This window comes from Pseudophryne corroboree, chromosome 4 (genome assembly GCF_028390025.1).
Source record: "Pseudophryne corroboree isolate aPseCor3 chromosome 4, aPseCor3.hap2, whole genome shotgun sequence".
In the NCBI taxonomy this organism is placed as follows: domain Eukaryota; kingdom Metazoa; phylum Chordata; class Amphibia; order Anura; family Myobatrachidae; genus Pseudophryne; species Pseudophryne corroboree.
The window spans coordinates 446449797-446467159 of record NC_086447.1 but is presented as its reverse complement, the minus strand read 5'-3'; positions in this window follow the sequence as shown (position 1 = coordinate 446467159).

Here is a 17363-nt window from a genome sequence, read left to right as displayed (position 1 = left end):
TTTTTTATACTAGTAGTACTAGTTTAGCAGTCTGCTGACAGTGTCCACCAGGTCCATTATACTGTATATAGCAGTACGGTAGGCCACTGCTGTACCTACCTCTGTGTCGTCAGTCACTCGTCATCCATTAATAATAATAAGTATACTATCCATCCATCTACATTGTATACCTGTGGTGGCTTCTTTTCTTTATACTAGTAGTACTAGTTTAGCAGTCTGCTGACAGTGTCCACCAGGTCCATTATACTGTATATAGCAGTACGGTAGGCCACTGCTGTACCTACCTCTGTGTCGTCACTCGTCGTCCATAAGTATACTATCCATCCATCTACATTGTATACCTGTGGTGGCTTTTTTTCTTTATACTAGTACTAGTTTAGCAGTCTGCTGACAGTGTCCACCAGGTCCATTATACTGTATATAGCAGTACGGTAGGCCACTGCTGTACCTACCTCTGTGTCGTCACTCGTCGTCCATAAGTATACTATCCATCCATCTACATTGTATACCTGTGGTGTCTTTTTTTCTTTATACTATAAACGCAGTCTGCTGACAGTGTCCACCAGGTCCATTATACTGTATATAGCAGTACGGTAGGCCACTGCTGTACCTACCTCTGTGTCGTCACTCGTCGTCCATAAGTATACTATCCATCCATCTACATTGTATACCTGTGGTGTCTTTTTTTCTTTATAAAATAAACGCAGTCTGCTGACAGTGTCCACCAGGTCCATTATACTGTATATAGCAGTACGGTAGGCCACTGCTGTACCTACCTCTGTGTCATCACTCGTCGTCCATAAGTATACTAAGTATCCATCCATCTACATTGTATACCTGTGGTGTCTTTTTTTTTATACTATAAACGCAGTCTGCTGACAGTGTCCACCAGGTCCATTATACTGTATATAGCAGTACGGTAGGCCACTGCTGTACCTACCTCTGTGTCGTCACTCGTCGTCCATAAGTATACTAAGTATCCATCCATCTACATTGTATACCTGTGGTGTCTTTTTTTTTTATACTATAAACGCAGTCTGCTGACAGTGTCCACCAGGTCCATTATACTGTATATAGCAGTACGGTAGGCCACTGCTGTACCTACCTCTGTGTCGTCACTCGTCGTCCATAAGTATACTAAGTATCCATCCATCTACATTGTATACCTGTGGTGTCTTTTTTTTTAATACTATAAACGCAGTCTGCTGACAGTGTCCACCAGGTCCATTATACTGTATATAGCAGTACAGTAGGCCACTGCTGTACCTACCTCTGTGTCGTCACTCGTCGTCCATAAGTATACTATCCATCCATCTACATTGTATACCTGTGGTGCCTTTTTTTCTTTATACTAGTAGTACTAGTTTAGCAGTCTGCTGACAGTGTCCACCAGGTCCATTATACTGTATATAGCAGTACGGTAGGCCACTGCTGTGCCTACCTCTGTGTCGTCACTCGTCGTCCATAAGTTTACTACCATCCATCTACATTGTATACCTGTGGTGGCTTTTTTTTTATACTAGTAGTACTAGTTTAGCAGTCTGCTGACAGTGTCCACCAGGTCCATTATACTGTATATAGCAGTACGGTAGGCCACTGCTGTACCTACCTCTGTGTCGTCAGTCACTCGTCATCCATTAATAATAACAAGTATACTATCCATCCATCTACATTGTATACCTGTGGTGGCTTTTTTTCTTTATACTAGTTTAGCAGTTTGCTGACAGTGTCCACCAGGTCCATTTATTATACTGTATATAGCAGTACGGTAGGCCACTGCTGTACCTACCTCTGTGTCGTCACTCGTCGTCCATAAGTATACTATCCATCCATCTACATTGTATACCTGTGGTGGCTTTTTTTCTTTATACTAGTAGTACTAGTTTAGCAGTCTGCTGACAGTGTCCACCAGGTCCATTATACTGTATATAGCAGTACGGTAGGCCACTGCTGTACCTACCTCTGTGTCGTCACTCGTCATCCATAAGTATACTATCCATCCATCTACATTGTATACCTATGGTGGCTTTTTTTTTATACTAGTAGTACTAGTTTAGCAGTCTGCTGACAGTGTCCACCAGGTCCATTATACTGAATATAGCAGTACCGTAGGCCACTGCTGTACCTACCTCTGTGTTGTCAGTCACTCGTCATCCATTAATAAGTATACTATCCATCCATCTACATTGTATACCTGTGGTGGCTTTTTTTCTTTATCCTAGTTTAGCAGTTTGCTGACAGTGTCCACCAGGTCCATTTATTATACTGTATATAGCAGTACGGTAGGCCACTGCTGTACCTACCTTTGTGTCGTCACTCGTCGTCCATAAGTATACTACCATCCATCTACATTGTATACCTGTGGTGGCTTTTTTTTTATACTAGTAGTACTAGTTTAGCAGTCTGCTGACAGTGTCCACCAGGTCCATTATACTGTATATAGCAGTACGGTAGGCCACTGCTGTACCTACCTCTGTGTCGTCAGTCACTCGTCATGCATTAATAATAATAAGTATACTATCCATCCATCTACATTGTATACCTGTGGTGGCTTTTTTTCTTTATACTAGTAGTACTAGTTTAGCAGTCTGCTGACAGTGTCCACCAGGTCCATTATACTGTATATAGCAGTACGGTAGGCCACTGCTGTACCTACCTCTGTGTCGTCACTCGTCGTCCATAAGTATACTATCCATCCATCTACATTGTATACCTGTGGTGCCTTTTAGTTGTGCGCATTAAAATATGGAGAACAAAAATTTGGAGGTTAAAAAAATAGGGAAAGATCAAGATCCACTTCCACCTCGTGCTGAAGCTGCTGCCACTAGTCATGGCCGAGACGATGAAATGCCATCAACGTCGTCTGCCAAGGCCGATGCCCAATGTCATAGTACAGAGCATGTAAAATCCAAAACACAAAAGATCAGTAAAATGACCCAAAAATCAAAATTAAAAGCATCTGAGGAGAAGCGTAAACTTGCCAATATGCCATTTACGACACGGAGTGGCAAGGAACGGCTGAGGCCCTGGCCTATGTTCATGGCTAGTGGTTCAGCTTTACATGAGGATGGAAGCACTCATCCTCTCGCTAGAAAAAAGAAAAGTCTTAAGCTGGCAAAAGCACAGCAAAGAACTGTGCGTTCTTCGAAATCACAAATCCCCAAGGAGAGTCCAATTGTGTCAGTTGCGATGCCTGACCTTCCCAACACTGGACGGGAAGAGCTTGCGCCTTCCACCATTTGCACGCCCCTTGCAAGTGCTGGAAGGAGCACCCGCGGTCCAGTTCCTGATAGTCAAATTGAAGATGTCAGTGTTGAAGTACACCAGGATGAGGATATGGGTGTTGCTGGCGCTGGGGAGGAAATTGACAAGGAGGATTCTGATGGTGAGGTGGTTTGTTTAAGTCAGGGACCCGGGGAGACGCCTGTTGTCCATGGGAGGAATATGGCCATTGACATGCTTGGTCAAAATACAAAAAAAATCAGCTCTTCGGTGTGGAATTATTTCAACACAAATGCGGACAACAGGTGTCAAGCCGTGTGTTGCCTTTGTCAAGCTGTAATAAGTAGGGGTAAGGACGTTAACCACCTCGGAACATCCTCCCTTATACGTCACCTGCAGCGCATTCATCATAAGTCAGTGACAAGTTCAAAAACTTTGGGCGACAGCGGAAGCAGTCCACTGACCAGTAAATCCCTTCCTCTTGTAACCAAGCTCCTGCAAACCACACCACCAACTCCCTCAGTGTCAATTTCCTCCTTCCCCAGGAAAGCCAATAGTCCTGCAGGCCATGTCACTGGCAAGTCTGACGAGTCCTCTCCTGCCTGAGATTCCTCCGATGCATCCTTGAGTGTAACGCCTACTGCTGCTGGCGCTGCTGTTGTTGCTGCTGGGAGTCGATCGTCATCCCAGAGGGGAAGTCGGAAGACCACTTGTACTACTTCCAGTAAGCAATTGACTGTACAACAGTCCTTTGCGAGGAAGATGAAATATCACAGCAGTCATCCTGCTGCAAAGCGGATAACTGAGGCCTTGGCAGCCTGGGCGGTGAGAAACATGGTTCCGGTATCCATCGTTAATTCAGAGCCAACTATAGACTTGATTGAGGTACTGTGTCCCCGGTACCAAATACCATCTAGGTTCCATTTCTCTAGGCAGGCGATACCGAAAATGTACACAGACGTCAGAAAAAGACTCACCAGTGTCCTAAAAAATGCAGTTGTACCCAATGTCCACTTAACCACGGACATGTGGACAAGTAGAGCAGGGCAGACTCAGGACTATATGACTGTGACAGCCCACTGGGTAGATGTATTGCCTCCCGCTGCAAGAACAGCAGCGGCGGCACCAGTAGCAGCATCTCGCAAACGCCAACTCGTTCCTAGGCAGGCTACGCTTTGTATCACCGCTTTCCAGAATACGCACACAGCTGAAAACCTCTTACGGCAACTGAGGAAGATCATCGCAGAATGGCTTACCCCAATTGGACTCTCCTGGGGATTTGTGACATCGGACAACGCCAGCAATATTGTGCGTGCATTACATCTGGGCAAATTCCAGCACAGCCCATGTTTTGCACATACCTTGAATTTGGTTGTGCAGAATTATTTAAAAAACGACAGGGGCGTGCAAGAGATGCTGTCGGTGGCCCGAAGAATTGCGGGCCACTTTCGGCGTTCAGGCACCGCGTACAGAAGACTGGAGCACCACCAAAAATACTTGAACCTGCCCTGCCATCATCTGAAGCAAGAGGTGGTAACGAGGTGGAATTCAACCCTCTATATGCTTCAGAGGATGGAGGAGCAGCAAAAGGCCATTCAAGCCTATACATCTGGCCACGATATAGGCAAAGGAGGTGGGAGAATGATTTCAACGTTGTGCAAGGTTCTGCAACCCTTTGAACTTGCCACACGTGAAGTCAGTTCAGACACTGCCAGCCTGAGTCAGGTCATTCCCCTCATCAGGCTTTTGCAGAAGAAGCTGGAGACATTGAAGGAGGAGCTAAAACAGAGCGATTCCGCTAGGCATGTGGGACTTGTGGATGGAGCCCTTCATTCGCTTAACCAGGATTCACGGGTGGTCAATCTGTTGAAATCAGAGCACTACATTTTGGCCACCGTGCTCGATCCTATATTTAAAACCTACGTTGTATCTCTCTTTCCGGCAGACACAAGTCTGCAGGGGTTCAAAGACCTGCTGGTGAGAAAATTGTCAAGTCAAGCGGAACGTGACCCGTCAACAGCTCCTCCTTCACATTCTCCTGCAACTGGGGGTGCGAGGAAAAGGCTAAGAATTCCGAGCCCACCCGCTGGCGGTGATGCAGGGCAGTCTGGAGCGAGTGCTGACATCTGGTCCGGACTGAAGGACCTGCCAACGATTACTGACATGTCGTCTACTGTCACTGCATATGATTCTCTCACCATTGAAAGAATGGTGGAGGATTATATATGTGACCGCATCCAAGTAGGCACGTCAGACAGTCCGTACGTATACTGGCAGGAAAAAGAGGCAATTTGGAGGCCCTTGCACAAACTGGCTTTATTCTACCTAAGTTGCCCTCCCTCCAGTGTGTACTCCGAAAGAGTGTTTAGTGCAGCCGCTCACCTTGTCAGCAATCGGCGTACGAGGTTTCTTCCAGAAAATGTGGAGAAGATGATGTTCATTAAAATGAATTATAATCAATTCCTCCGTGGAGACATTCACCAGCAGCAATTGCCTCCAGAAAGTACACGGGGACCTGAGATGGTGGATTCCAGTGGGGACGAATTAATAATCTGTGAGGAGGGGGATGTACACAGTGAAAGGGGTGATGAATCGGACGATGAGGAGGAGGTGAACATCTTGCCTCTGTAGAGCCAGTTTGTGCAAGGAGAGATTGATTGCTTCTTTTTTGGTGGGGGCCCAAACCAACCAGTCATTTCAGTCACAGTCGTGTGGCAGACCCTGTCACTGAAATGATGGGTTCGTTAAAGTGTGCATGTCCTGTTTATACAACATAAGGGTGGGTGGGAGGGCCCAAGGACAATTCCATCTTGCACCTCTTTTTTCTTTAATTTTTCTTTGCATCATGTGCTGTTTGGGGAGTATTTTTTTGAAGGGCCATCCTGCGTGACACTGCAGTGCCACTCCTAGATGGGCCAGGTGTTTGTGTCGGCCACTAGGGTCGCTTAGCTTAGTCACACAGCTACCTCATTGCGCCTCTTTTTTTCTTTGCATCATGTGCTGTTTGGGGAGTATTTTTTTGAAGGGCCATCCTGTGTGACACTGCAGTGCCACTCCTAGATGGGCCAGGTGTTTGTGTCGGCCACTTGGGTCGCTTAGCTTAGTCACACAGCTACCTCATTGCGCCTCTTTTTTTCTTTGCATCATGTGCTGTTTGGGAACAATTTTTTTGAAGGGCCATCCTGTCTGACACTGCAGTGCCACTCCTAGATGGGCCAGGTGTTTGTGTCGGCCACTTGGGTCGCTTAGCTTAGCCATCCAGCGACATCGGTGCAAATTTTAGGACTAAAAATAATATTGTGAGATGTGAGGTGTTCAGAATAGACTGAAAATGAGTGGAAATTATGGTTATTGAGGTTAATAATACTATGGGATCAAAATGACCCCCAAATTATATGATTTAAGCTGTTTTTAGGTTTTTTTTAAAAAAACACCCGAATCCAAAACACACCCGAATCCGACAAAAAAATTTTGGTGAGGTTTTGCCAAAACGTGTCCGAACCCAAAACACGGCCGCGGAACCGAACCCAAAACCTAAACACAAAACCCGAAAAATTTCCGGTGCACATCACTAGCGTGAAATCTGCCAAATGGTATGGCTTCGTACGCTGCAACCATCTTCCCCAGAACCCGAGTACAATGATGGATCGGCACACTCTTCGGCTTCAAAAGTTCCCTGACCATCGTCTGCAGTTCCCGAGCCTTTTCTTCTGGAAGAAATACCTTTTGTAAATCCGTGTCCAGAATCATGCCCAGAAAAGGAAGCCGAGTGGTCGGAATCAACTGGGATTTCGGCAAATTAAGCACCCAACCGTGCTGTCGCAGAACCGAGAGTGACAACTCTACACTTCTCAGCAACCGTTCCTTGGACCTCGCCTTTATCAGGAGATCGTCCAAGTACGGGATAATTGAAACCCCTTGTTTGCGAAGAAGAACCATCATTTCCGCCATGACTTTGGTGAAAATCCTCGGAGCCGTGGAAAGCCCAAACGGCAACGTCTGAAATTGGTAATGAGAATCCTGCGTGCAAACCTGAGGAAAGCCTGATGCGGAGGATATATCGGTACATGTAAGTAGGCATCTTTTATGTCGACTGACGCCATAAAATCCCCCCCCTCCAGGCTGGCAATCACCGCTCGAAGGGATTCCATCTTGAACTTGAACACTTTCAAGTATGGATTGAGGGATTTTAGATTTAGAATTGGTCTGACCGAACCGTCCGGTTTCGGCACCACAAAGAGGCTCGAGTAGAACCCCTCCCCCCGCTGGGACGGGGGGACGGGAACAATGACCCTCTGCAGACACAATTTTTGAATCGCTGCCCGGACCACCTCCCTGTCCGGAAGAACTACAGGTAATGCCGAAATGAAGAACCGGTGAGGGGGCATCTCGCAAAACTCCAGTTTGTATCCTTGAGACACGATCTCTAACACCCAAGGATCCAGGTCTGATTGAATCCAGACCTGACTGAATATCCGAAGACGGCCCCCCACCGGTCCGGACTCCCCCAGGGAATCCCAAGCGTCATGCGGTGGACTTGGTAGCAGCAGGGGAGGACTTTTGGTCCTGTGCGCCTGAGGCTGCAGGAAGTTTCTTTCCCCGTCCTCTACCCTTTGAGGCGAAGAAAGATGAACCTTTCCCACGCCTGTATTTGTTGTGACGAAAGGACTGCATTTGTTGATGTGGTGCCTTTTTCTGTTGTGTGGGAACATAAGGAAGAAAAGAGGACTTACCCGCAGTCGCGGTCGAGACTAGGTCCGCCAAGCCGTCCCCAAACAAGACCGTACCTTTGAAGGGTAGTGCTTCCATAGACCTCTTGGAGTCGGCATCAGCATTCCATTGATGGATCCACAGGGCCCTCCTAGCAGATATCGACATGGCATTGGTCCTTGAACCCAAGAGATAGACGTCCCTCACCGCGTCCTTTAGGTAATCTGCAGCGTCCTTAATATAACCGAGAGTTAAAAGGACATTATCTTTATCAAGAGTATCCATGTCACTAGCTAAATTCTCAGCCCATTTAGCAATAGCACTACTCACCCATACAGACGCCACCGCAGGTCTGAGCAATGCACCTGTATTAGCGAAAATGGACTTCAGAGACGTCTCCAACTTGCGATCCGCCGGATCCTTGAGAGTTGCCGTGTCAGGAGACGGAAGCGCCACCTTCTTAGACAAACGGGATAGAGCTTTATCAACAGTTGGAGATGTCTCCCATTTTTCCCTGTCCTCAGAGGGGAAAGGATACGCCATATAAATCCTCTTGGGAATCTGCCATTTCTTATCCGGCGACTCCCAAGCCTTTTCACAAAGAGTATTCATTTCATGAGAGGGGGGAAACTTTACCTCAGGTTTTTTTCCCTTGAACAAGCAAATCCTTGTTTCCTGTACCGCAGGTTCATCAGAAATGTGTAAAACATCTTTTATAGCCACAATCATGTACTGAATACTCTTAACTAAACGTGGATGTAACGCAGCCTCAGTGAAATCGACCTCGGAATCAGAGTCCGTGTCGGTATCAGTATCCCCCACCTGAGTAAATGGCCTCTTATGGGACCCGGATGGGGTCTGTACTAGAGATGAGCGGGTTCGGTTCCTCAGAATCCGAACCCCCCCCCCCCCCCCCCCCCGAACTTCAGCCTTTTTACACGGGTCCGAGGCAGACTCGGATCTTCCCGCCTTGCTCGGTTAACCCGAGGGCGCCCGAACGTCATCATCCCGCTGTCGGATTCTCGCGAGGCTCGTATTCTATCGCGAGACTCGGATTCTATATAAGGAGCCGCGCGTCGCCGCCATTTTCACACGTGCATTGAGATTGATAGGGAGAGGACGTGGCTGGCGTCCTCTCCGTTTAGATAGAGAGTGAGACACTTGATTTACTAGTAATTTAATTTTAGTAATTTTGGGGAGCATTAGGACTGGAGTACTCAGAGAGTGCAGAGTTTTGCTGATAGTTATACTAGTGACCACCAGTTTTATTTATTATTTAAAATCCGTTCTCTGCCTGAAAAAAAAACGATACACAGTCACATACCATATCTGTGCTCAGCCTCAGTGTGCTGCATGATAATATCATCTATGTATATCTGACTGTGCTGAGTGCTCACTGCTCACACAGCTTAATTGTGGGGGAGACTGGGGAGCAGTTATAACAGGAGTACATAACAGTGCACACTTTTGCTGCCAGTGTGACTGACCAGTGACCACCAGTATATTGTCTGCCTGAAAAAGTTAAACACTCGTGTGGTGTTTTTTTTTTTTATTCTATAAACGCATTCTGCTGACAGACAGTGTCCAGCAGGTCCGTCATTCATTATATTATAATATATACCTGCAGTAGTGATATATATATATTTTTTATATCATTATCATCCAGTCTATACTAGCAGACGCAGTACGGTAGTCCACGGCTGTAGCTACCTCTGTGTCGGCAGTCGCTCGTCCATAATTGTATACCTACCTGTGGTGGTTTTTTTTTTCTATCTTCTTCATACTAGTAGTTTAGGAGTCTGCTGACAGTGTCCAGCAGGTCCGTCATTATATAATATATACCTGTCCTGCAGTAGTGATATATATATATTTTTTATATCATTATCATCCAGTCTATACTAGCAGACGCAGTATGGTAGTCCACGGCTGTAGCTACCTCTGTGTCGGCAGTGCTCGTCCATAATTGTATACCTACCTGTGGTGGGTTTTTTTTTCTATCTTCTTCATACTAGTATTTAGGAGTCTGCTGACAGTGTCCAGCAGGTCCGTCATTATATAATATATACCTGTCCTGCAGTAGTGATATATATATATTTTTTATATCATTTTCATCCAGTCTATACTAGCAGACGCAGTACGGTAGTCCACGGCTGTAGCTACCTCTGTGTCGGCAGTCGCTCGTCCATAATTGTATACCTACCTGTGGTGGGGTTTTTTTTTCTAGCTTCTTCATACTAGTAGTTTAGGAGTCTGCTGACAGTGTCCAGCAGGTCCGTCATTATATAATATATACCTGTCCTGCAGTAGTGATATATATATATTTTTTATATCATCATCCAGTCTATACTAGCAGATGCAGTACGGTAGTCCACGGCTGTAGCTACCTCTGTGTCGGCAGTCGCTCGTCCATAATTGTATACCTACATGTGGTGGGTTTTTTTTTTCTATCTTCTTCATACTAGTAGTTTAGGAGTCTGCTGACAGTGTCCAGCAGGTCCGTCATTATATAATATATACCTGTCCTGCAGTAGTGATATATATATATTTTTTATATCATTATCATCCAGTCTATGCTAGCAGACGCAGTACGGTAGTCCACAGCTGTAGCTACCTCTGTGTCGGCAGTCACTCGTCATCCATAAGTATACTAGTATCCATCCATCTCCATTGTTTACCTGAGGTGCCTTTTAGTTGTGCCTATTAAAATATGGAGAACAAAAATGTTGAGGTTCCAAAAATAGGGAAAGATCAAGATCGACTTCCACCTCGTGCTGAAGCTGCTGCCACTAGTCATGGCCGAGACGATGAAATGCCATCAACGTCGTCTGCCAAGGCCGATGCCCAATGTCATAGTACAGAGCATGTAAAATCCAAAACACCAAATATCAGTAAAAAAAGGACTCAAAAATCTAAAATAAAATCGGAGGAGGAGAAGCGTAAACTTGCCAATATGCCATTTATCACACGGAGTGGCAAGGAACGGCTGAGGCCCTGGCCTATGTTCATGGCTAGTGGTTCAGCTTCACATGAGGATGGAAGCACTCAGCCTCTCGCTAGAAAAATGAAAAGATTTAAGCTGGCAAAAGCACAGCAAAGAACTGTGCGTTCTTCGAAATCACAAATCCACAAGGAGAGTCCAATTGTGTCGATTGCGATGCCTGACCTTCCCAACACTGGACGTGAAGAGCATGCGCCTTCCACCATTTGCACGCCCCCTGCAAGTGCTGGAAGGAGCACCCGCAGTCCAGTTCCTGATAGTCAGATTGAAGATGTCAGTGTTGAAGTACACCAGGATGTGGAGGATATGGGTGTTGCTGGCGCTGGGGAGGAAATTGACCAGGAGGATTCTGATTGTGAGGTGGTTTGTTTAAGTCAGGCACCCGGGGAGACACCTGTTGTCCGTGGGAGGAATAGGGCCATTGACATGCCTGGTGAAAATACCAAAAAAATCAGCTCTTCGGTGTGGAAGTATTTCAACAGAAATGCGGACAACATTTGTCAAGCCGTGTGTTGCCTTTGTCAAGCTGTAATAAGTAGGGGTAAGGACGTTAACCACCTCGGAACATCCTCCCTTATACGTCACCTGCAGCGCATTCATCATAAGTCAGTGACAAGTTCAAAAACTTTGGGCGACAGCGGAAGCAGTCCACTGACCAGTAAATCCCTTCCTCTTGTAACCAAGCTCACGCAAACCACCCCACCAACTCCCTCAGTGTCAATTTCCTCCTTCCCCAGGAATGCCAATAGTCCTGCAGGCCATGTCACTGGCAATTCTGACGAGTCCTCTCCTGCCTGGGATTCCTCCGATGCATCCTTGCGTGTAACGCCTACTGCTGCTGGCGCTGCTGTTGTTGCTGCTGGGAGTCGATGGTCATCCCAGAGGGGAAGTCGTAAGACGACTTTTACTACTTCCACCAAGCAATTGACTGTCCAACAGTCCTTTGCGAGGAAGATGAAATATCACAGCAGTCATCCTGCTGCAAAGCGGATAACTGAGGCCTTGGCATCCTGGGCGGTGAGAAACGTGGTTCCGGTATCCATCATTACTGCAGAGCCAACTATAGACTTGATTGAGGTACTGTGTCCCCGGTACCAAATACCATCTAGGTTCCATTTCTCTAGGCAGGCGATACCGAAAATGTACACAGACCTCAGAAAAAGACTCACCAGTGTCCTAAAAAATGCAGTTGTACCCAATGTCCACTTAACCACGGACATGTGGACAAGTGGAGCAGGGCAGACTGAGGACTATATGACTGTGACAGCCCACTGGGTAGATGTATTGACTCCCGCCGCAAGAACAGCAGCGGCGGCACCAGTAGCAGCATCTCGCAAACGCCAACTCTTTCCTAGGCAGGCTACGCTTTGTATCACCGCTTTCCAGAATACGCACACAGCTAAAAACCTCTTACGGCAACTGAGGAAGATCATCGCAGAATGGCTTACCCCAATTGGACTCTCCTGTGGATTTGTGGCATCGGACAACGCCAGCAATATTGTGTGTGCATTAAATATGGGCAAATTCCAGCACGTCCCATGTTTTACACATACCTTGAATTTGGTGGTGCAGAATTATTTAAAAAACGAGAGGGGCGTGCAAGAGATGCTGTCGGTGGCCAGAAGAATTGCGGGACACTTTCGGCGTACAGGCACCACGTACAGAAGACTGGAGCAACACCAAAAACGCCTGAACCTGCCCTGCCATCATCTGAAGCAAGAAGTGGTAACGAGGTGGAATTCAACCCTCTATATGCTTCAGAGGTTGGAGGAGCAGCAAAAGGCCATTCAAGCCTATACAACTGACCACGATATAGGAGGTGGAATGCACCTGTCTCAAGCGCAGTGGAGAATGATTTCAACGTTGTGCAAGGTTCTGCAACCTTTTGAACTTGCCACACGTGAAGTCAGTTCAGACACTGCCAGCCTGAGTCAGGTCATTCCCCTCATCAGGCTTTTGCAGAAGAAGCTGGAGACATTGAAGGAGGAGCTAACACTGAGCGATTCCGCTAGGCATGTGGGACTTGTGGATGGAGCCCTTAATTCGCTTAACAAGGATTCACGGGTGGTCAATCTGTTGAAATCAGAGCACTACATTTTGGCCACCGTGCTCGATCCTAGATTTAAAACCTACCTTGGATCTCTCTTTCCGGCAGACACAAGTCTGCAGGGGTTCAAAGAACTGCTGGTGAGAAAATTGTCAAGTCAAGCGGAACGCGACCTGTCAACATCTCCTCCTTCACATTCTCCCGCAACTGGGGGTGCGAGGAAAAGGCTCAGAATTCCGAGCCCACCCGCTGGCGGTGATGCAGGGCAGTCTGGAGCGACTGCTGATGCTGACATCTGGTCCGGACTGAAGGACCTGACAACGATTACGGACATGTCGTCTACTGTCACTGCATATGATTCTCTCACCATTGAAAGAATGGTGGAGGATTATATGAGTGACCGCATCCAAGTAGGCACGTCAGACAGTCCGTACGTATACTGGCAGGAAAAAGAGGCAATTTGGAGGCCCTTGCACAAACTGGCTTTATTCTACCTAAGTTGCCCTCCCACAAGTGTGTACTCCGAAAGAGTGTTTAGTGCCGCCGCTCACCTTGTCAGCAATCGGCGTACGAGGTTACTTCCAGAAAATGTGGAGAAGATGATGTTCATTAAAATTAATTATAATCAATTCCTCCATGGAGACATTCACCAGCAGCAATTGCCTCCACAAAGTACACAGGGAGCTGTGATGGTGGATTCCAGTGGGGACGAATTGATAATCTGTGAGGAGGGGGATGTACACGGTGATGAATCGGAGGATGATGATGAGGTGGACATCTTGCCTCTGTAGAGCCAGTTTGTGCAAGGAGAGATTAATTGCTTTTTTTTTGGTGGGGGTCCAAACCAACCCGTCATTTCAGTCACAGTCGTGTGGCAGACCCTGTCACTGAAATGATGGGTTGGTTAAAGTGTGCATGTACTGTTTATACAACATAAGGGTGGGTGGGAGGGCCCAAGGACAATTCCATCTTGCACCTCTCTTTTCTTTCATTTTTCTTTGCGTCATGTGCTGTTTGGGGAGTGTTTTTTGGAAGGGCCATCCTGCCTGACACTGCAGTGCCACTCCTAGATGGGCCAGGTGTTTGTGTCGGCCACTTGGGTCGCTGAGCTTAGTCACACAGCTACCTCATTGCGCCTCTTTTTTTCTTTGCGTCATGTGCTGTTTGGGGAGTGTTTTTTGGAAGGGCCATCCTGCGTGACACTGCAGTGCCACTCCTAGATGGGCCAGGTGTTTGTGTCGGCCACTTGGGTCGCTGAGCTTAGTCATCCAGCGACCTCGGTGCAAATTTTAGGACTAAAAATAATATTGTGAGGTGTGAGGTGTTCAGAATAGACTGAAAATGAGTGGAAATTATGGTTATTGAGGTTAATAATACTTTGGGATCAAAATGACCCCCAAATTCTATGATTTAAGCTGTTTTTTAGGGTTTTTTGAAAAAAACACCCGAATCCAAAACACACCCGAATCCGACAAAAAAAATTCGGTGAGGTTTTGCCAAAACGCGCTCGAACCCAAAACACGGCTGCGGAACCGAACCCAAAACCAAAACACAAAACCCGAAAAATTTCCGGTGCACATCTCTAGTCTGTACCTGAGACAAAGCCTCCTCCATGCGTCTCCACACCTGCGTCTGTGACTCAGACTTATCTAACCTCTTCGATAAAGAAGCTAGCATATTAATTTTTGTATATAGATTTTGTTTTCCTTTTATTAACACATACTAACACTTTACCTTCTCGCGTTGTGCTGCCCTGGGGTAGCTGGCCTTTGCCGGTTTATGGGGTTCTGAACCCAGGGCCCAGACCTAGAGTTAGGGACCACCAGCATCAGAGGAGCCTTGTCGGGGCCTGGTGGCTTATCATACGTTTGCATACTGTATGTAACTAAGACCTCTGGATTTCTATTATATGTATATATATAGTCTTTCATGTCTTGGTACAGGTACAGCTTGGTGTGCTGGGGGACACCAGGGGTTTATCCCCAATGTATTTCTAGCCAGACTACCCCCTCCCTTTCATGCACCTGAATTGTACTTCCTAATTGATTTGAGCAACTTACATTTTGTTCTGTCAGTATGAGGGGCATGGATGGGACCAGTGTTTGGAGGGTATGCTGGTCTCTGTATTGCCATTTGGAGATCCCGGGGGTATCTTCAGGTAAGTTTGCTTTCAATTCGGATACATTTGCTCAGATGCCATTATCATGTGGCATAATGTTATATTACCCGGAAGGGTTGTTATTATTATTATTATTATTATTAGTACCTGGGGTGGGCCTGGGGTGCGGTTCCCCCTGGATTGGTGGGGCTGGACTGCTCTGGGGTAGCACACTGCGAGATCTTATTTAGCACCCCCTTAACACATTTATTAATCTTTCTGGTCTTTTAATTACACTCTCACTAGTATATAAATTTTTGTATATAGATTTTGTTTTCCTTTTATTAACACATACTAACACTTTACCTTCTCGCATTGTGCTGCCCTGGGGTAGCTGGCCTTTGCCGGTTTATGGGGTTCTGCACCCCGGGCCCAGACCTAGAGTTAGGGACCACCAGCATCAGAGCAGCCTTGTCGGGGCCTGGTGGCTTATCATACGTTTGCATACTGTATGTAACTAAGACCTCTGGATTTTTATTATATGTATATATATAGTCTTTCATGTCTTGGTACAGGTACAGCTCGGTGTGCTGGGGGACACCAGGGGTTTATCCCCAATGTATTTCTAGACAGACTACCCCCTCCCTTTCATGCACCTGAATTGTACTTCCTAATTGATTTGAGCAACTTACATTTTGTTCTGTCAATTTTCTCACCAGCACATCTTTGAACCTCTGCAGACTTGTGTCTGCCGGAAAGAGAGAAACAACGTAGGCTTTAAACCCAGGATCGAGCACGGTGGCCAAAATGTACTGCTCTGATTTCAACAGATTGACCACCCTTGAATCCTGGCAAAGCAAATGAAGGGCTCCATCCACAAGTCCCACATACTTTGTGGAATCGCTCCATCTTAGCTCCTCCTTCAATTTCTCCAGCTGCTTCTGCAAAAGCCTGATGAGGGGAATGACCTGACTCAAGCTGGCAGTGTCTGAACTGATTTCATGTGCGGCAAGTTCGAAGGGTTGGAGAACCTTGCACAAGATGGAAATCATTATCCACTGCGCTTGAGTCAGGTGCATTCCCCCTCCCTTGCCTATATCGTAGGTGGCTGTATAGGCTTGAATGGCCTTTTGCTGCTCCTCCATCCTCTGAAGCATATAGAGTGTTGAATTCCACCTCGTTACCACCTCTTGCTTCAGGAGATGGCAGGGCAGGTTCAGGAGTGTTTGCTGGTGCTCCAGTCTTCGGCACACTGTGGCTGAATGCCGAAAGTGGCCCGCAATTTTTTCGGACCAACGACAGCATCTCCTGCATGCCCCTGTCATTTTTCAAAAAAAATCTGCACCACCAAATTACTTGTATGTGCAAAACATGGGACGTGCTGGAATTTGCCCAGATGTAATGCACGCACAATATTGGTGGCGTTGTCCGATATCACAAATCCCCAGGAGAGTCTAATTGGGGTAAGCCATTCTGCGATGATGTCACTCAGTTTCTGTAATAGGTTGTCAGCAGTGTGCCTCTTACGGAAAGCAGTGATACATAGCGTAGCCTGCCTAGGAACAAGTTGGCGTTTGCGAGATGCTGCTACTGGTGCCACTGCTGTTGTTGCTGCGGGAGGCAATACCTCTACCCAGTGGGATGTCACAGTCATATAGTCCTTAGTCTGCCCTGTTCCACTTGTCCACATGTCCGTGGTTAAGTGGACAGTGGTTACAACTGCATTTTTTAGGACACTGAGGACACTTTTTCTGACGTCTCTGTACATTCTCGGTATCGCCTGCCTAGTGAAGTGGAACCTAGATGGGATTTGGTACTGGGGACACACTACCTCAAGCAATTCTCTAAGTCCCACTGAACTAATGGTGGATACCAGACATACGTCTAACACCAACATACCTGTCAAGGCCTGAGTTATCCACTTTGCAAAAGGATATATATCATCTTCCTCACAAAGGACTGTTGGACAGTCAATTGCTTAGTTGAAGTAGTACAAGTGGTCTTCCGACTTCCCCTCTGGGATGACGATCGACTCCCAGCAGCAACAACAGCAGGGACAGCAACAGCAGCAGTAGGCATTCCACTCATGGATCCATCGGAGGAATCCCGGTTAGGACAGGACTCCCCAGTCTTGCCAGTGACATGATATGCAAAGGGATTGGGGAACGGGAACACTGGTTGGTTATCCAACTTTCTCGTCCTCTAGCACAGTATATCGATCGGACATAATTTAATTTTGTGTAAATTCAATTGCATTGTCAATCCTAACCCGATTGATAACCGGTCCA